Genomic DNA, 22498 nt, shown 5'->3' with positions numbered 1-22498 from the left:
TGTGGCTGACCCTGTTTATGATCACCTACACTACATAGTATCTGATAGTGTCAAGGATTGGTATGCAATTCTTTAAAGAAATTTGCCCAACCTCCATCAAACCAACCTCCATCGAACCAATCATTGCGTTAGGAGGATCCAGCACTGGGGCTCTGTACTTCTCCCTGTAGTCTGTAATCTGTCAAGTGCAATCTATGGTTTAATAATCATACCCCATATTGTGCAGTTTTTGGTTGGTCGTATTGTGGGATCTAAGCGAAAAAACTATATATAATTGAAATATGATCTTACTGGATCAAATTTGGTTCAGGGTGGCAGGAAAATTACTCTTCCTCCATCACTATGTATTAGGTAAATTGCTCACTAACTTTGTTGCTAGGTGGGTATGCAAGAGAGCTATGTGATATTACAATATATGTACATACTGTAGGTCTGAATGTAAGCAAACATGTTCCCCAACAACCTTTTAAACTGTTCAGCAATGTGTAAATATGAGGAAATTTGTTATACATTCCATCATAAATCAGAGGAATACGTTATATAGCAATTACCATGGTAATGTACAGTATGTGTAGCATGATGAATGTAATTCTGCTGAGCACGTAGGTATGTGGCCCAGCCTACAAGCTAAGATATATTATCACTCTTCTGACCTCTGACCTTTAGAGGTTTTATGGCTAATTACAGTTAAAGAATTAATCCTTGCATTGTCTGAGATAGGAACTCCACCATTGTTCTACATCAGCTAGAACTAATTAAGGAACGGTAGTAAGTGTAATTAGGGATTAAAGCAGGACTGAGTGAGATGCATACCTATTAAATACAGATGGTATACTGCACTGTGTCATGTGAAGATATCTGCATCTGGAAAAAAAGTAATATTGGAAATAATAAATCACTTTTAAAATGCCTTTAACCACTTAACTGATGATTTTTCCCTTCAAAACATTATTATTATTTTTTTTAAATTTTATATAGTTTAAAATATATTTTTTAGATATATATTTGATATTATGCATATCTGCAGAACGGATCTCCTCGTCAAAAACTGGGAACTCAGTGGGGCGGCACGGTCGCATGTGATCTGTTCGTGCCAGTTAATTGGTTAATAAAAATAGCCAATTGGTTAATCTGAATTTGTATCGTCACAGTAGAAGATCCTATGGGGGACATTCCGACCCGTTCGCACGCAGTGGTATTTCGCTGCGGTGCAAATGGGTCAAAAATGCGCATGCACGGCGGACGCATTGTGCATACGGGTCATTGCCTGGCGATGATCGTTGCCGGGCAACGCCGCCGCCAGCGACAAATGTGATCGCAGCAGCGATCGCAAGAAGATAGACAGGCGGGAGGCATTCCAGGGCGGATACTCACCAATTCCCAGGCGTGGTGAGTCCAATGCAGGCGTGTCGAGGCGTTCGGTGGGCGGATGTCTGACGTCAGGACCGGGACCTTCGCACAGGGTAATTAGCTGCAGGGCTAGTCTTGTTTTGCAAGAAACTTTTTTAGCATAGCAGGGCTGCAAAAGCGTTCGCAGCCCTGCTATGCTAAAATACACTCCCCCATAGGCGGAGATTAGTTGATCACATCAGCAGCAAAAAGTTGCTTTGTGCGATCAACTCGGATTGAGGGACAATATACATTATGCTAGTGGTTCCCGAACTTGGTCCTCAAGGCACCCTAACTGTTTAGGTTTTAAGATTAACCATGCTGGGCACAGGTGACTTAACAGTATCTCCGTCAATTTGATTTAACCATCTGTGCTTAACTATAGCTATCCTTAAAATCTGGACTGTTGGGGTGCCTTAAGAACCGAGTTTGGGAACCAACGCATTATGCCTTAGTCACCCTGACATATGTGACTTGTAAATGTAGTATTTCGTAAATGAAGGCAAGTGGTTTAGCAATAACTGAGAGCAGTAGTATCAACAGCGCCACCACTAGGTGAGAAACTGCAAACATGGAAAAGAAAGGAAATTTGTAAACAAGCTGTAACAGCCTTGGCATTTAATACAGTTTAAAAGACTCAATATTTGCTCAAACCTGTGGTCTTAAAATCAGAACATATTGTGTGTTGGAATTAGACTACTAAAACTGATTACTGAGATTAAGAATGATTCCTGAAAGTTACAAATACTGGGGATCTAACAGCTGTCTGTTATTTTAAATAGAATAGCATAGAACACAGGTTCCCAAACTCATTGCTCAGGATCCCAAACAGTCCACGTTTTCCAGGTCTCCTCACAGAATCACATGTGAAATAATTAGCTCCAACTGTCACTCTTTGAAAACCTAAATCCCCTTACACACGGGGAAGATGTGTGCTGAGCAATCTAGCACAGACTGCTCAGCACACATCTCTCCCCCCTGCTCAGCACTCAGCGCAATGTGTGCTGAGCGAGGGGGTGGGGGGAGGGGAGGGTAAGAGGGGGTCCTCTCACTTCGCACAGCAGTGAAGTGAGCAATCTACTAGATTTGGCATGCATACATGCCAAATCTAGAGTCAGCCATAGCGACGTGCGGGGCCGCGCATCGCTATCACTATGGGCATATACACGGAGAGATCTGTGTGTAATTTCCAAGCAATCTAGTCAGATTGCTTACAATTTAAGCACGGATTTCTCCATTATGTATCTGCTGAGTGACCTGAAATACATGACCTGTTTGAGGTCCTGAGAACAGAATTTGAGAACTACTGGCATAGAATATGCAGTATTAGCTGCAGAAAGTGCATAAAAAAACATGGAATGACAGAGTCTGAACTGTGCGATCCAAAGATTGTGGCCATAAACCTGAGACCTTTGAATTGTGTATATATAAACTAGAGATGTGCGGTGGGCACTTTTCGTGTTTTGTGTTTTGGTTTTGGTTCTAATTCCCCGCTCGTGTTTTGGTTTTGGATTGGTTTTGCAAAAGCACTCTTTCGTGTTTTGGATTTGGATCTGGATGATTTTTGAAAAAAACATAAAAACAGCTAAAATAACAGAATTTGGGGGTAATTTTGATCATACGGTATTACTAACCTCAATAACATTCATTTCCACACATTTCCAGTCTATTCTGAACACCTCACAATATTGTTTTTAGGCCAAAAGGTTGCACCGAGGTGGCTGTATGACTAAGCTAAGCAACACAAGTGTGCGGCACAAACACCTGGCCCATCTAGGAGTGGCACTGCAGTGGCAGACAGGATGGCACTTAAAAAAACTAGGCACCAAACAGCACATCATGCAAAGAAGTAAAAGAGGTAGCTGCAGAGCCGGCCCTACCCAATATGATGCCCTAGGCAAGATTTTGGCTGGTGCCCCCTAGCACCAACGCTAATTCCACCTCTGACCCTGCACCCCTTTCCCAGCACCATCACCCCTCACCCATAGCAGTCCTTATTTTGGTTTTCCTACCCCCTGTAATTTAAATAAGACCAGTGTGCACTTTCGGCGCACAGTCCAAAAGGTATGTGTTCTTGCTAGGAAGGGGCATGGCCACACAATAGTACCCCCAATTCAAATTATGCCACACTGTACTGCAACTTTGTTCATCATTTATCATGCGATAGTGTTCCTTATTCACATTACATCACACAGTAGTACCACTTTACATTATATACGTTACTCCTCTCGGTAGTGCCCCTCATTCACATAACATCATACTGAATAGCTCCTTATTCACATTACACCACACCATATTGCTCTTTATTCTCATTACACCATGCCATATTGCTCCTTATTCACATTACGCCACACCATATTGCTCTTTCATCACATTAGACCACACAGTAGTGCCCTTTCTATACGTTACACCACACAGTAGAACACCTTATACACATAATGCCACACATTAGTAATGCATTTATACACATAATACCACACAGTAATGCCCCTTACACATATGACACACATTATTAATGTCTTTATAAACATAATGCGCCTTACACATTATGCCAACCCTTATTAATGCCCTTATACACATAATGTCACTTACACATATGCCGCACATTATTAATGCCCTTATACAAATAATGACACACATAATGTCCCTTATACATATGTCACACATTATTAATGCCCTTATACACATAATGACACACATAGTGCCCTTTACACATTTGCTGCACATTATTAATGCATTTATATACACATTTATATACACATGAAATGCATAATGACCCTTACACATATGCTGAACACTATTGCACAACCAACCCACTCCCACACACACAGCTGCTAACACTGTGACCTCTGCCTCTGCTTGGATACAGATGTGTCCTCATAAATGTTGCCTCCATACACCATGCAGCAGGAGATGCCTGGCGCGAGTCAACTGGTAGCTCTGATAACGCTGGGTGCCTATTTTTGATGAAAATGCATCTTATTTGCATTGCTATGTGGCTAGGATGCACAAGCAGCTTTTCCTGATTAAAATGATATGCGGCATGCCTATATACTGTGTGTGACTGTGGCTATATCTGCATACGAAATGCTAGACACAGTATACAGGCATGCCGCATATCATTTTAATCAGCAGAAGCTGCTTATGCCCCTAGGCATACCAGATGCCCTAGGCAATTGCCTAGTTTGCCTATGCCTAGGGCCGGCTCTGGGTAGCTGTATAACTAAGCTAAGCGACACAAGTGTGCGGAACAAACACCTGGCCCATTGTCGAAGTCGAAAATATTGCAGCCATATGCACCAAGCACAAACACCACACACATGGCCTCCATGCGTGTACTTATTCTGTCGTGCGTGCACATACTCGCAAGTTGCGTATAACCGCTCATGCAGTAGTGCGTATTAGCGCGTGGTATGAGTAATTACAGTAGCATTTGTATTTGCATGGATTAGCCACAAAGACACATTTCATATTTAATCCACATAGTGCACGATTTATACATAGCCTACCTGCACCACACCAGCGAGTTACACTTGCTTGAAAGGTACAATAACAAAGGAATTCACCTTTACAGGATATGAGGGGACAGAATTAGGTTAGGAGGTGGTGTTTGGTATCCAGCTGTACAGTATATTAAGAGCAATATTCCAGTAGCAGTTTGCAGAAGATAGCACGCTCCTGTGCATAGATATGCGCAGGAACAGAATATTAATATAACACTGTATTTACTGTACTTTGATATTCGGCGGGAACCCAGTGGAGACCATCTGCAAGTGTACCTGGACCAGGCATCGCCCACCTATTCAAACCGACCTATGAGCCCTCCTGTGCTATTAATGACCAGCCCTTTGACCTATGGGTGAAGAGATTACAGTTTCTATTGTACCATGAACTGGACAAATGTATAAAAAGCCAAGCTGCGTGGCCAGTCACACATTCTCTGAAAGTCATCTATCTTGATTGACCGAGGACCGGGTGGCGCTTGCGAACAAAACGTATGTACCATTGATTGTAGCCTGTATCTCTTATTGTGAATTGTATTACTATTGTAACCCCCTGCTAGTAAATAACTGTTGGTGGGTCGGACCCCAACATATTTAAATACAATTGGTGTAGTGTCCCTTTCCTGCTAAGGTTTAAGGTGTATTTCAGCCACACGTGTAGCTGCATTGTGCTTACAGCGTGTCGGTGTGTGTGTACGCAAAGTATGTATTTTGTACGTCCATTTGCGGCATGTGTACGCAAGGTGCGTACATGGTACGGGCCTGTGTATGCTAACTGGGTAAAAAGTACGTAGGTTAAGGATTACATCCAGCAGCCGCAGCGGCTAAGGTTTTAGTGTATAAAGTATAGCTTTTATTTCCTGTAAGTTAATCAACTTTATCAATTGGGAGCTCAGTCCGGTTTTTCACATGCTCATAGACTTGCAGATGATAGCAGCCTTTGATCTATCAGCAAAGGGAGGAGACGCATCTTTAAGTAAAACCTTTCCCTGGTTGCTTGGGTGTTTTAAAACCCTCTTTTGTGCTGATTAGATCACGTCTGCTCTGTCTAGTTTACAGAGGTGATGATGGAACCCGGAGGAAACAGGAAAAAAGCTCTAAAAAATTTGTGTGTAAAATTTTTGGCGCCAGAAGTGTACACAAAGTGTACCGATACTTTGCATACTCTCTCACATACTGCTGCCATATTTTTGCCATAGCTTATTACAGTCATTTTAGATCTGTGTGATACGGATACATTTGTTTGCTATATAAATATTTGAAATAGTGTGTTAAAGGTGTAATTGTAAAACACAAAACGCAGTACCGGCCTGGTCGCATAGGTTTATACGGAAACAACTGTGTGTTGTGTTTGTGAGCAATAGTAGTTTTATTGCTCACATTTATAGAGATTGTGTGGTTTATTGAGTTGCGGACGCACGTTTGTACACATGGTACGGACAAAGTACAGGAGCGCACACGTGGCGTAAAGGCACGCTCGGTCGCGTGTTTATGCAAGATTGCGTAGGATTGCGGGCGCAAAGTAAAACCACATGATAGTTGTTCAATTAAAGGCGGGATAGTATACATTTAATACAAATAGCACTTAACTATCCAATTTCAAAAGCAGATTACAGCGATATTTTGTTTAAACTGTACTACCTCTGGAGTAAAGTAGCCGTTCACAGGGAGTGATATTTTCTGTACAGAAAATAAAAACACTGTGTATTTGAGTGAGTGAAAGCAGGAGTGGATGTATTGAACCCCGAGGAGAATTCGGGATCCCGTCGTGAACACTGGGTTAGTAGAGGCTCGGTGGCATAGGGTTCGCAACCTTACGTGAAAAGAACTAGGTGTTCAAAGTGAACTAGGTGTTCAAAGTGAACTGTGTGTCCCAAGTGAACTAGGTGTTCAAAGTGAACTAGGTGTTCCAGGTGAACTAGGTGTTCCAAGTGAACTAGGTGTTCCAGGTGACAGCGATCGTAGGGCAGATAGATAACAAGTATCTATACGCTGTGCGATTGAACCGCACGTCCATGTGTTCCACACAGCACATAGTGATATTATTGTGCCATAAGCGCTGTGGAAAGCATACGCAGATGTGATTGTGTAAACAAGGGGTTTTTCTCTGATTACATCAGGAAATCTCCCTGGTGGAAGTCCACTGGAAAGGATGAGCAATAGTTATTGAAGTTTTCTATTTTTCACCCTTCAAAAATTCCAGTGGAAAGATACCGAAAAGGAATTTTTCACTGCCTCTCTCAGGAAAATATTCCAACAGAGCCTCCACCAAAAGAAATTACAGTGTTGTAAGGTCTTATAGGAGCCCTAGGTTGGGTACATTGCGATCCACTATCAACAGTGTATCGTAGTACTGGCCAACGTGGGCGAGAGCAGGTGAAGAGCGCTCAGAGAACTTTCACCATCTGCTTGCATTGTGTATTTTGGTTATAGGAGCCAGTTGCTCAAGTGAGAGACGTTCAGTAGCCAGGGTTCAGGCAGAAGATGTGCGGCCCAGAGGGTAGGCGAGGTTTATTATGTGTGAGAAATATGGTCCACACACGGAGGTTTATTGCAATGAATGGGTATGTACAGAGGCAGAACTCTGGGAGGCAACGGAGTCATCTGCCGCCGGGCTCCTGCTCTGAAGGGGGGCTCTTCTCCCCCCATTCTGTGACACCATTGAAGTAAGTTAATTGATGACTGCCGCCATCTTTTCACTATATGAAGTTACTTCTCTGACAATTACACATAACTTCATATAGTTACATCTCTCATGCTTCCTGTACTGGAGCAAATAGCTCCATCAGTAAAATGTCTGCTGTCAGTGGGTTCTATTCCTGGGTATGACTGCTCAGAAATGTGTGATTTAAAATAAAAGACAATGAAATGTATATATACAGTATATAAAAAAAAATTCAGAACACCACACACACACACACACACACACACACACACACACACACACACACACACATATATAGGTACACATACATACATATATTTGTCTAAATATAGGGGGGGGCAACTGGTATGAACTTGCCTCCGTGCAACTGTGACGAACTTACGCCACTGGGTATGTATGACTGCTGATGATAGGGCATCATTCCCTGGGATGGACAGCTTTGAATCAGAGGTACTAGAAAATGTCTGATCAAATCTAGAAAACAAAGGGTCAGACATAATGACTGTTTAAATCTGTGGCAGCAAGAGGAAGAGGTGCGAAGGGAACTGACTCACACAGCAAGTTCCAAACCTGGCAGGAATGTGAGTACGAGCACACCATTACCGACACAGGTCGAAGGGGAGAAAATGGCTACAATCAATGGTGCATTGGAAAAAGATGGGGACATTCATGTAAAATGTATTATCCCTAACCCATGTATATTTACCCTGTCCTAAGTTCTCTCCAAGGTTATAGGTCACAGGAAGATGAAGGATCCAGCCTAATCTCAGCCCTCATCCAGGCAGTCACCTTACAGGAAACTCAGGTGGGCACGGCCCAACTAATAAGAGCAGTGACGGTGTCTCCCACTGAAAGGACTGGTGAGATCACAGCTACCAGTAAGTGTGAGACTGTTCATTACACAGAGACAATAACACCTCACAGTGAGCAAATTAGGAATGGAATGGTAAGGTTACATCCTGTCTTGGAAATAGTAACTCCCAATAGGAGGACCGATAGTCAGGGAGTAACCCTCACCAGGAATAATGCAATGTATTGCCCATGGACCAGATCAGAGCTGTGGTCAATCATTTCAGAATTCCCCGATCCCCAGAAGCATTTGGCCAGATGTCAGAAGTATATCAAGGATCTGAGTAATGCCCGTGAACCTGCAATCAAAGATTGGCGGATACTTTTGAAAGCGTGCCTACCCCCTAATATTGACACCCAAAAATGTATTACGAATTGTAAATTAGAGTCGGACAGTCCTATGACTGATGAATCCAATCATGAGAACGTGGAACGAATTAACATACAACTAGGATTGTATTTCCCCACTGTTGTTAAGTGGAGCAAAAAAAATTCCATAAAACAGAGAAAAAATTAAATTACATCTGAATATTTCCGTAGGACCTTATAAATAATGGCTAGATACACTGGGGCATCGGATATAGGGAACAATGCGAATTACAGGGAGGTGGCTGTCTCTGTGCTAATGGACGGGCTCAATAAGGCATTGAGGGTCAGGGTGCAAACAGCTTTGCCTAATTGGAGAGGGGTCACAGTAGATAATCTCAGAGAGTGCGTTATTGAACATCACAAGAATATCGCTATACGCAAAGAACAACAGGAGGAGAGGTTGAGGACTGTAAGTATACAGGCTCTTACAGCGAAGTCCCATCAGCCTAAACCACAGACCTCTGATGGTAAGAAACGGACAATAATATGTTTCTATTGTAGGAAGGAAGGGCATTTTGCCAGAGATTGTAGGAGTGGTAGGACACATAGTCAATATAGACCCCCTAGACAGAAAACACGAGCCACATTATTAAACACATAGATGGGACCAAGGGACATATAGTAAGGAGTCACAAGCCATATAGAAAACACATATTCGGCTAATGGGAAGAACGAAATAAATGCAACGTTACCCTTTGACAAAACTTGCTGGGGTTAAGATGGGGCCTCTATGATTCTAAACTTTTCCCTACCAGAAATGGCCCCTGACTAACGTAACAGAAACTTTGTTAAATATGAAATACATATAGATTGTGCTCCCGCTCAGGAAGTACAATGTATGTTAGACACCCACGAAGACTAATATTGCATTTCACTGTTCTAGATCCATTTCCATCACAGGTAGGTGAAATTGTCTCGCAAAAATACCGGGTTCCCTATGAACTTAGGATGGACAAGACACTGGATTGATGGCTGGGATAGTCCCAAGAGCAATACAACAAACACAGAATTATTTTTTTAAGGGGAGTAAACCAAGTAGAGAGTCATTCCCCATAGTGCCCAATACAGTTGTCAAATTTTATAAAATCTTCTTTACCTCTACAAACTTATCTATTACCAACCTCTATGTCACTGTTCTTCACAGTTTCATCTTACGTTCACCGACAGGAGGGTCCAATACATGGACCCGATTACAGTTCAAACACCACATGCCTAATTGGTCCTTCAGAGTTCTGCCCGAATCCAGTATATCTCACCAGCACAATGGCACCAGTATGACTGCAGTGTACCTGGTCATGCACAAACGGTGAAGAATGGGAATACTGGTGAAGAGAGACTGCGTACAGACACCGATATGCATGATGGTGTGACAGCCTGTTGGTGAATGGAAAACCTGACATTTTCTTTTTTGTATTATTAATCCCCTCTCTTCTCTCATCCAGAGACGTTTTTACTTCACACAACTGATAACACACAACAGTTAATTGAAATGCAAAATTTGTGTTCCCTACAGGAAAAGGCAATCTGGAAGGCGAAGGGATATGGTCAGGAGTCCTCAGGACTTTGGACAATTGGACACGGTAAGCCAGTGGCCCCCAGAGCATATCTTCCAAGTCTAGCTGAGGCGGCACACGGTCTGACTCATCTGGGCAAGAAGGGTATGTGCAAGCTGGTAAGAGCCTACTGGAGTGCACTAGGGTTCTCTTCTCATGCAGGTAAGAAAGGCAATGACATGTCTTACTTGCTTGAGGAAGAATATTGGTAAGTCAATACCAACAGAGCCATCCCATATCCCTCCTACAGATGGACCTTTTCAGGTAATACAAATCGACTTCATACAGTTACCACCCTGTAGGAATTTGAAATATGTGTTAGTTTGTACCGTTGTCTTTTCAAACTGGGTAGAAGCATTCCCTGCTGCCACAAATACTGCTGTGTTCACTGCAAAGAAAATCGTGCAGGAATTTGTGTGCAGATATGGTATCCTTAGAATGATTGAAAGTGATAGGGGTACCCATTTTACAGGTGAAGTCTTTCAGGTCATGTGCAAACTGATGGGTATTAATAGCAGGCAGCATACTCCGTACCGGCCACAGGCGAGTGCAAAGGTGGAGAGAATGAACAGCACTATTAAGAATAAATTGAGCAAAGTAATGGCTGAGACTGGATTGTTGTGGCCAGAAGCATTGCCACTAGTGTTGTACAGCATCAGAACCACTCCCAGGTCACCGCTTAACTTATCACCCTTCAAAGTTCTTTTTGGTCGACAAACCCATGTAATGATAGACCACTAGGATGATTTGAAGTGCAATAACGAAGTAACTGTGCAATACTTGGTTAGGATGAGCCAGCAGCTGAGAAATAAAGCTGGTAATTCCTGACCTACCGAACAGTAATTGTCATGACATTGAGCCTGGGGATTATGTGATGATTCAAATTTTTTTGCGCTCAGGTTGCCTCATAGACAGGTGGGAAGGACCGTATCAAGTTTTGTTGACCAGCACGACAGCACTAAAGGTAGCCGAGAGAGAGACTTGGGTCCACTCGTCCCACTGCAAGAAGGTCGCTGACCCAGAGAAAACTCGTGACAAAGAGCAAGGTTAAGAGAACCTCATATCACTAGAGAATTTGTTCCGGGAAAGCTGAGAGGCAGGACTGTTGAGACGGCACCTGAGCGCGGAGAACAACAAAATCAAAGACGGTTGTCGGACCATTTTTCTTTTTTTCACCTCACCCCCACTGCATTTTCTTTTCTTTTGTTTCCTTTCTTAATTTCCTTTCTGCTCCTTAACGAAATGGATCTACCTCAAGAGACTGCGTTTTGGGTTTTTCTGGTATTTCTGTTTTTGATCAGGACAATCTGTTTTGGTGAGGGTCCCAGAGACGTTGAGCAAGGATCTGGAATGGGTTCTGATGGCGAGTATGGATTTGTAGGATCTCAGGAGCAGCACATCACTCTAGTAAAGGCTGGTATCAGTAAGTGCTCTGGTAGTCATGGAGCTCGGAGGCATTGTGAAGGGTTATTGTCTGACAAATATTGTATATGTAGAAATTGTGAGAACCTAGTCGAAGATGGGTGCATCCAAAGATGTCAGTCAAACATTAATGCCAACATGGGCCGACATCCATTGAGTGATTACCACTCATTAGTGGGTAAGGTCTTAAACCAAACAGAATGTTGGGTGTGCTCACATGTACCTCAAGGACAGAGTAAGTCAGGATTGGTACCATACCTTTTAACGATAGATGAGGTACTCGAATTATGGGGTGGGAGACCGGTGGACAAGAAATTCAATATAACTTACCCCCCTAGCTTGAAGCTCCACCAGTACATTGTAGATAGGTCCCTGTTGTGTTTTAATGTTTCCAATTTCTTAAAACCAGGAAATTGGGAAGTGACTTGGAATAACCAGACAATGAATTGTCCCTCCTTCTGGGCAGCGCAGGGTCAGGCATTACAGGGTCATCTATCCTCTGCTTTACGGAGACGTGGCTGGACGACCATATTGCGGACAACCCGATGTCTCTGCCGGGCTTCAGTCTCTTCAGGGCCGATCGCTCCAAGGTTCTCTCAGGAAAAACGAAGGGTGGTGGCATCTGCTTCTACATCAACGACGGATGGTGCACCAATGTCACGATCATAGGCAAATCATGCAGCCCTCACCTGGAGATGCTGAGTATCAACTGCAACCCCTTCTATTCCCCCCGGGAATTTGCCTCAATTGTCCTTGTTGGAGTGTACATCCCCCCCCTCGCCTGAGCGAACGAAGCCTTGCACCACCTGGCCATATGTATATCCGACATAGAACAAAAACACCCAGACTCTCTGCTTATAGTACTGGGTGACTTCAACAGAACTAACCTGAGCAAGGAGCTACCTAAGTACAAACAACAAGTCACGTGTCCCACTAGAGAAGGGCGCACCCTTGATCACTGCTACACTACCCTCAAGTCTGCCTTCCGGTCTATCCCGCGTGCTGCACTCGGCCTATCTGACCACTGCCTCGTCCACCTACTCCCTACCTATACACAGAAGCTGAGAGCAGTTAAGCCTGTCGTTAAGACTGTCAAGAAATGGACCAATGAGGCCAAGATGAAGCTCCAGGCCTGCTTTGACTGCACGGAATGGGGGGTCTTTGAAGCCTCGGCAACTGACCTGAATGACTTGACAGACACTGTCACATCCTACATCAGCTACTGTGAGGACATGTGTGTACCTACCAAGACTTACCGCATTTACAACAACAACAAGCCCTGGTTCAATGCCCAGCTCAGGCAACTTCGTCGAGCCAAAGAGGAGGCCTATAGCAGCGGTGACAGAGCACTATACAACCGTACTAGGAACTCTCTGACTAAAGGAATTAGGCTAGCAAAAAAGCGGTTCTCGGACAAGCTGACAAACTATCTCTCCACCAATGACCCCGTATCTGTATGGAAAGGAATGCAATCCATAACCAACTATAGGAAAACATCAAAGTCCACCGCCATGCACCAAGACCTTGCAGATGAACTGAACCACTTTTATTGCAGGTTCGCAAAAGAAGTCCCCTGCAACCCAAACAATCACCTCTGCGATGCCCCGAACACCGACGGCCAACCCCAGGCACTGCAAGTCACCCAAGAAGAGGTGGAGACATTGTTCAAAAGGACCAAAACCAGGAAAGCTCCGGGTCCTGACGGAGTGTCACCATCTGCCCTAAGAGCATGTGCGGGTCAGCTCGCCCCCATATTCACCAAGATCTTCAATAAATCGCTGGAGCTACAGAAAGTCCCTTCCTGCCTCAAAAGGTCTACTATAGTCCCGGTCCCCAAGAAACCCACTATCACGAACCTGAATGACTACAGGCCGATAGCACTGACGTCTGTGGTCATGAAAACGTTCGAGCGTCTGGTTTTAAATCACCTGAAAACTGTGACTGGCCCCCAACTGGACCCCTTGCAGTTCACCTATCGCTCGAATCGGTGTGTCGAGGATGCAGTCAACCTGGGCCTGCACTACATTCTACAGCACCTAGACATTCCCGGTACCTACGCGAGGGTCCTGTTTGTCGATTTCAGCTCGGCCTTCAATACAATCGTCCCCAGCATCCTCCACCCCAAATTACTTCGCCTAGGGGTCCCAGAAGCTACCTGTTCCTGGATAATAGACTTCCTGACAGATAGGACACAGGTGGTGAAAGCGGGGGAATTCACCTCTCAAGCGCGGTCCATCAGTACAGGGGCCCCTCAGGGCTGTGTCCTCTCACCCCTGCTCTTCTCCCTGTACACAAATGACTGTACCTCAGAGGCGCAATCAGTAAGGATCATCAAATTTGCCGATGACACCACCGTCATCGGCCTCATCAAGGATGGGGACGAATCGGCCTATAGACGGGAAGTAGACCGGCTGGCCCAGTGGTGCATCCACAACAACCTTGACCTCAACCCCCTCAAAACTGTCGAGATGATAGTGGACTTCAGGAAGAAGTCATCTAGTGCACCTCCGCTAACGATTGCTGACAGTGCGGTATCGCTAGTGGACTCCTTCAAGTTTCTAGGGACCACAATCTCCAGGGACCTTAAATGGGGGTCCAACACTGACGCCACTGTTGGGAAAGCGCAGCAGAGGTTGTTCTTCCTCAGGCAACTAAGGAAGTTCAACATCCCACAGAAGCTCCTGCTCCTCTTCTACTCCGCGATTGTGGAGTCGGTACTGTGCTCCTCGATACTCGTATGGTACAGCTCCGCCAGCGCGAGGGACATATGCAGGCTCCAAAAGGTGGTCAGAACCGCAGAGAAGATCATCGGGGCCGACCTTCCCTCAGTCCAGGACCTGCACTTGTCCAGAGCTAAAAAGCGGGCAATGAAGATAGTAAAAGACCAGCTACACCCCGGCCACAGCATGTTTAACTTGCTTCCTTCAGGCAGGCGTTACAGGGCTGTCCCCGCCAGATCCACCAGAAGCCTCAAAAGTTTCTTTCCCCAAGCTGTCCGCCTGCTGAACTCCTGAACATTGACTGACTAGACGTACATGTAACTCACTTGTGTCCCTACGGTATACCTATCTGTGTAACTTTACTTGCCCCCCCCCCACACACACACACACACACACACACACACCTGCTTACCTGTTACCTACTTGGCTGTTGTATAGCAAACCGAAGACAAATTCCTAGCATACGTAAGTATACCTGGCCAATAAAGCTGATTCTGATTCTGATTCTGATGACCTTTTCGCACAGAGCTGATAAGATTCCTATTGACTCTGAACTTGTACACAAGATAGCCACTAGTGGGAAGTATTTTCAGTATAGGTATACATGTGGGATCAAAACCATGTGGGTTGGAAAGGTATCGCAGGGGTATTGTGCCCATATCATCCAGCCTGATACTTGTACTGAGCAAATGAGAGAACTAGGGATTGGTTTCTTTATAAGGAAGATTTGTGATATGGTGTTGTTACATTTTGTCCCCTATGTTCTCCCAGATGATGCCTATTTCATATGTGGGAGGAAAGCGTACAAATGGCTTACTCCGAGCTCTGAAGGGTTGTGTTATATTGGGAGAGTACTACCAGAGGTAATGACCATAGCGCACGATAAAATGAAATTCACTGCAACGCTCAGACTCCTTATACTCATACCCATTATGAACACATCATCAAGAGACACCTCATAGATAGGGCAGAGCATGCAGCCTTTGATTTGATCCATGAATCCACCAGGATTCAAGTTCTTCTCGCATTAGATATCACCCGTACTGCCAGAGGAACTATAAATTATAGGTACATCCATGCGCTAGCGAACTTGATAGATAATATCACTGAGATGTATGATGACACCTTTAGGTATACGGGTAGGGAGTTACAAGCCTACAAGAAGGAATTGATCCAGCATAGGATGGTCCTTAATTACGTTATGGCTGTGACAGGTGGGTACTGTGTTACTCTGGCAAAACAATATGGTGTGAAGTGCTGTACGTACATTACGAATAGCACTGATGACCCCACGGAGATCATCGATCAAAAGATGGACGAGATCTTGCAGTTGAAGTGGGATTTCAGGAGGAAACACAACCTTACCTTGACGGCTGTGGGTAATGAACTGACCGGCTGGGTCTTATGGTTAAACTCACGCAAATGGTTCTCAGGGTTAGGAGAGTGGGCACAGAATGTAATTATGAGTGTGGGAAAGTTTCTCCTTTGTATCCTGGGAGTCATCATAATTATTGGTTTGATATTCAGGTGTGTTCGAATCTTGACGCGGCGCAAGCACGGCACAAATTTGATGAGTCTAAGGAGCGAGAGCGTTGTTACAGCAGCAGATTTGATTTATGATCCGTCCATAGAGACAGTGTTATGATATGGATTGCAAATTAATTTCATGGCCTGTTTCTTTCACCAATTCTCTCTGTTTCCCCCTCTACCCAGAAACATCCAACCGGAAAAGACGTCAACCATACCCAATGTTATATGAATGTATTTTTATATATGTGTCTTACCTTCATCACTGCAACCCTCAGTTAATGGCACACATCCACATATAGTAGCACTCACATATGTTTCCCCCTCCATGTATCATCAAATAAATGTGCTCCCCATTTGTTGGTATTAGAAGCCGAAAAGGTGAGGGTCAAAAGCCTTTGCCCGAAAGGAGCTCGGTAGTGTTTGTTTGCCCAAGTACAGACCCTTAATACGGGATAAGAAGGATTTAATATATACTTTGCAATACATCGAAGCTTACTTAGAACATATACGGCACGATGATACATGCCCCTCAGACATTGATTCATACATACATGCTTTATACTATCCTACTAGGCTATACATTTCCTACCTACAACCCTCCCCCGATCATCCAAACTTGTATATAATGCATAGATAATATTTTCTGTTTAGTAGTTAGGTGTGACAGTTATTGTTGACTGCCAAAGGGTGGACTGTCGAAGTCGAAAATATTGAAGCCATACGCACCAAGTACAAAGATCACACAGATGGCCTCCGTGCGCGTACTTATTCTGTCGTGCGTGCACATACTCGCAAGTTGCGTATAACCGCTCATGCGGTAGTGCGTATTAGCGCATGGTATGAGTAATTATGGTAGCATTTGTATTTACATGGAAAAGCCACAAAGACACATTTCATATTTAATCCACATAGTGCACGATTTATACATAGCCTACCTGCACCACACCAGCGAGTTACACTTGTTTGAAAGGTACAATAACAAAGGAATTCACCTTTACAGGATATGAGGGGACAGAATTAGGTTAGGAGGTGGTGTTTGGTATCCAGCTGTACAGTATATTAAGAGCAATATTCCGGTAGCAGTTTGCAGAAGATAGCACGCTCCTGCGCATAGATATGCGCAGGAACAGAATATTAATATAACACTGTATTTACTGTACTTTGATATTCGGTGGGAACCCAGTGGAGACCATCTGCAACTGCACCTGGACCAGGCATCGCCCACCTATTCAAACCGACCTATGACCCCTCCTGTACTGTAAATGACCAGCCCTTTGACCTATGGGTGAAGAGATTACAGTTTCTATTGTACCATGAACTGGACAAGTGTATAAAAAGCTAAGCTGCGTGGCCAGTCACACATTCTCTGAAAGTCATCTATCTTGATTGACCGAGGACCGGGACCGGGTGGCGCTTGCAAACAAAACGTATGTACCATTGATTGTAGCCTGTATCTCTTATTGTGAATTGTATTACTATTGTAACCCCCTGCTAGTAAATAACTGTTGGTGGGTCGGACCCCAACATATTTAAATACAATTGGTGTAGTGTCCCTTTCCTGCTAAGGTTGAAGGTGTATTTCAGCCACACGTGTAGCTGCATTGTGCTTACAGCATGTCGGTGTGTGTGTGTACGCAAAGTGTGTATTTTGTACGTCCATTGCAGCGTGTACGCAAGGTGCGTACATGGTACAGGCCTGTGTACGCTAACTGGGTAAGAAGTACGTAGGTTAAGGATTACATCCAACAGCCGCAGCGGCTAAGGTTTTAGTGTAAAAGGTATAGCTTTTATTTCCTGTAAGTTAATCAACTTTATCACCATCTAGGAGTGGCACTGCAGTGGCAGACAGGATGGCACTATTCAAAACCAAACAGCACATGATGCAAAGAAGAAAAAGAGGTGCAAGATGGAATTGTCCTTGGGCCCTCCCACCTACCCTTATGTTTTATAAACAGGACATGCACACTTTAACAAACCAATCATTTCAGCGACAGGGTCTGCCACACGACTGTAGCTGAAATTATTGGTTTGTTTGGGCCCCTACCAAAAAAGAAGCAATCAATCTCTCCTTGTACAAACTGGCTCTACAGAGGCAAGATGTCAACCTCATCCTCCGATTCCTCATCCCTTTCAGTGTGTATAGCCTCCTCCTCACAGAGTATTCATTGGTCCCCACTGGAATCCACCATCACAGGTCCCTGTGTACTTTCTGGAGGCAATTGCTGGTCAAGGTCTTCCCGGAGGAATTTTTTAATTCATTTTGATGAACATCATCTCCACATTTTGTGGAAGTAACCTTGTATGCCGATCGCTGACAAGGTTACCGGCTGCACTATACACTCTTTCAGAGTACACACTGGAGGGTGGCAACTTTGATAAAATAAAGCTTGTTTGTGCAAGGGCATCCAAATTGCCTCTTTTTCCTGCCAGTATACGCATGGACTGTCTGACATGCCTACTTGGATGCTGTCACTCATATAATCCTCCACCATTCTTTCAATGGTGACAGAATCATATGCAGTGACAGTAGACGACATGTCAGTAATTGTTGGCAGGTCCTTCAGTCCGGACCAGATGTCAGCACTCGCTCCTGACTGCCCTGCATCACCGCCAGCGGGTGGGCTAGGAAATCTTATCCTTTTCCTCGCAGCCCCAGTTGCGGGAGAAAATGAAGGAGGAGCTGTTGACGGGTCACTTTCCGCTTGAGTTGACAATTTTCTCACCAGCAGGTCTTTGAACCTCTGCAGACTTGTGTCTGCCGGAAAGAGAGATACAACTTAGGCTTTAAACTTAGGATCGAACATGGTGGCCAAAATGTAGTGCTCTGATTTCAACAGATTGAATCCTGGCAAAGCGAAATGAAGGGCTCCATCCACAAGTAGTTAAGGCTGACATCAAGGGTTTTGATAGCATTAAGCAGGACCAACAGTTCTTGTCTAGGAGAAATGGATGCTTTTAGTGCTTGAATTGTATCACTTGTCGATATTTTTTGGCAGGTGACTCATTCCTACACCCGGTAGAAAATACATGATTAGATACAGAGTATCTTGTACAACTAGATACATTGTGTATATGATTACATGTCCATGTGGACTTAGTTATGTAGGAAAAACTGACAGAACATTAAGGGAGCGTATGGCTACACAACGGCTCTTTATTAGAACTGCAATAGAATCACGAAATAGTGATCAGCCTATATCTAGACATTTTATGAATGCTGGGCATAGTTTAGCAACCCTTAGGCACAGGATTATTGATCATATTCCACCTAGTTTACGGGGTGGTGATAGATCATTGGCTCTGCTGAAATGCGAAGCAAGATGGATTCATAGATTGGGCATCCTGGCTCCTAGGGGCCTTAATGAAAATCTCGGGCTTCATTGTTTTTTATAATCACTATGTGTTCTATATTATTGATCTATTCTGCTATTACTGTTAGAGGATTAATGAAATGGTTATGCGATTTATGACAGCCGCTTCATTGCTGTATGATCGTATATGCATATGCTGTGCACTGTATCAAGATTGCAATTATGGTAACATTTGCTGTTATTACACCACATTATGATGTATGTACTATATGTCCTTTTTTTGCTTTGCTGTGTTTAACAACCTGTTTTTAATTTCACTTGTAGTTATGTCTGGTCGCTATGGCGATCGGGAGCGGATGATGACATCATTTGTGGGCGCCGTCAACCAGCCTCCGGATCCGGCGTCGTCATGTGGTGTGGTGAGGGAACAAATGTAATACAAAGAAAGAATACCCTTTCACAGCGCCTGTTTAATCAGCAGCTGGTCTCTGCCTAATGATGTCCCCCTGCATCAATCAATACATACACATGAAAAAGAAGGTAAAGCTACCAGCGCTCGATTTTACAATATGAAGTAATTTTCAGAATATTAAAAAGTAAAGGAGTACTGTAACGATCTCAGTATTAGCAAGAAACTGTAAATTTATCCCCGCATGTAGAAGTGTCCGAACCTTTCCCTTTGGGCTGACACCAGGGCTGGACTGGGACTAAAAATAGGCCCTGGCATTTTTGAAGCACACAGGCCCACCTCTGTGACTCCTCCCCTTACCATTCCTGACTCCTCCCACTTATTAGTCTATGTTCTTACAAATATAATTAATATTCTAACAACATGCAGGCGTACATCATTCTCTATTAAAATATACTCAACCAGTGGTTGAAGTGGAAATTTTTAAGTGGGGGTATGGAAATGTGAGGTTTGTAACTAAGCGCGCGCCTTCGGCGCGCGCTCCAGAAAAGGGGGCGTGGTCACTCAAAAGGGGCGTGGTCAATCAAAATGGGCGTGGTCTTCAGTGTAGTTTACCACACCATACACCCCTTATACGCATTATGCACCACAATAGTAGGACCCCTTATACTATCTAGTACTGCTGCCCCTTTCACATTATACCACACAGTATGAGCCAAAATTCACATTACAGCACCCGGCATGAGCCGAAATTTACATTATATGCCCCCGATAGTGCAGTGCCAGGTATACAAATGCCCCCACAGTGCCAGGTATACAAATGCCCCCACAGTGCCAGGTAAACAATTGCCCCCACAGTGCCAGGTAAACAATTGCCCCCACAGTGCCAGGTAAACAAATGCCCCCACAGTGCCAGGTATACAAATGCCCCCACAGTGTCAGGTATACAAATTCCCCCACAGTGCCAGGTATACAAATGCCCCCACAGTGCCAGGTATACAAATGCCCCCACAGTGCCAGGTATACAAATGCCCCCACAGTGCCAGATCCACAAATGCCCCCACAGTGCCAGGTATACAAATGCCCCCACAGTGCAAGGTATACAAATGCCCCCACAGTGCCAGATATACAGATGCCCCCACAGTGCCAGCTAAACAATTGCCCCCACAGTGCCAGGTATACAAATGCCCCACAGTGCCAGCTAATTGCCCCCACAGTGCCAGGTATACAAATGCCCCCACAGTGCCAGGTAAACAATTGCCCCCACAGTGCCAGGTAAACAATTGCCCCCACAGTGCCAGGTATACAAATGCCCCCACAGTGCCAGATCCACAAATGCCCCCACAGTGCCAGGTATACAAATGCCCCCACAGTGCAAGGTATACAAATGCCCCCACAGTGCCAGATATACAGATGCCCCCACAGTGCAAGGTATACAGATGCCCCCACAGTGCCATGTATACAGATGCCCCCACAGTGCCAGGTAAACAATTGCCCCCACAGTGCCAGGTATAAAAATGCCCCACAGTGCCAGCCAATTGCCCCCACAGTGCCAGGTATACAATTGCCCCCACAGCAGCCAGTGCTGCAGCTACTTACCGCTGCTGCGCTGCTGCTGCTGCTGCTCCTCCTCCTCCTCCGGGCTGTGAGGGACGGGGGTGAGAGCGCCGGGCGCCCGCCAGCGCGGCTGTGTCTGGCGCGGCAGCGTATAGCGTTCAAACCAGCCGCCGGTTCGTGAGCCAATCAGAGCTCGCGGACCGGCGGCTTCTGATTGGCTGCCGGTCCGCGAGCTCTGATTGGCTCACGAACCGGCGGCTGCTTTAAAGTCCGCTATACGCGCCGCGCCAGACACAGCCGTGCTGGCGGGCGCCCGGCGCTCTCACCCCCGTCCTTCACAGCTCTCCAATCCTGACAGCTGAGACGCGCTGCCGCCGGACTGAGCGGCAGCGCGTCTCAGTGACCGCTGGACCGGCCCACGTGGCCATCGGCCCTTCTGGCATTTGCCAGAAGTGCCAGATGGCCAGTCCGGCCCTGGCTGACACTTACACCTTTTGAGAAATGGCACAAGGGGTTTAAAAGTAAGTGTCAGCCCAAAGGGAAAGGATCGGACACTACTACATGCGGGGATACATTTACAGTTTCTTGCTAATACTGAGATCGTTACAGTACTCCTTTACTTTTTAATATTCTAAAATTTACTTCATATTGTAAAATCGAGTGCTGGTAGCTCTACCTTCTTTTCATGTGGGTGTGGTGAGGGGATTTAATGGTGAGTGTCCACATTGTTTGTTATCCTGATGACAAAGGATTAAACACCTTCGAAACGTTGATGTAACCTGCACGTGTATGTCCTTTATGTCTGAGTGCCACCGACACTGCTATATATATATATATATATATATACACAACCATATACTGCCGGCACTCCACTAATGAAAGCAGCTGGCTCCGGTGCCACATCAAGTAAAATGCAAATCCCAGTAAAGAAGGCACTCTGGAGTCATCAATAATGGCAAAAGTAGCAAAAAGTGTATTGAAGTTTCAGGTCGAGTACTTTCGGGGACAGCACCCCGTCCTCAGGACCACACACCACAACAGTACAATCACAATACATAAATAACACTTACCCCCTTATATCCCACAGCCCGCGGTAATCACCTCCCCGTGCCGCCATTCCGCTCCCCAGGGCCGCCGGCCGGAGACGCATCTACTGACGCACTCCCGGAAGTCGCTCTGCCGTTACCATAGGAACGTCTGTGTGCGTTCCAAAAGGCCGGC

Source organism: Pseudophryne corroboree, chromosome 9 (genome assembly GCF_028390025.1).
Source record: "Pseudophryne corroboree isolate aPseCor3 chromosome 9, aPseCor3.hap2, whole genome shotgun sequence".
Classification (NCBI taxonomy): Eukaryota; Metazoa; Chordata; class Amphibia; order Anura; family Myobatrachidae; genus Pseudophryne; species Pseudophryne corroboree.
Note: the sequence above shows the minus strand (reverse complement) of the source record.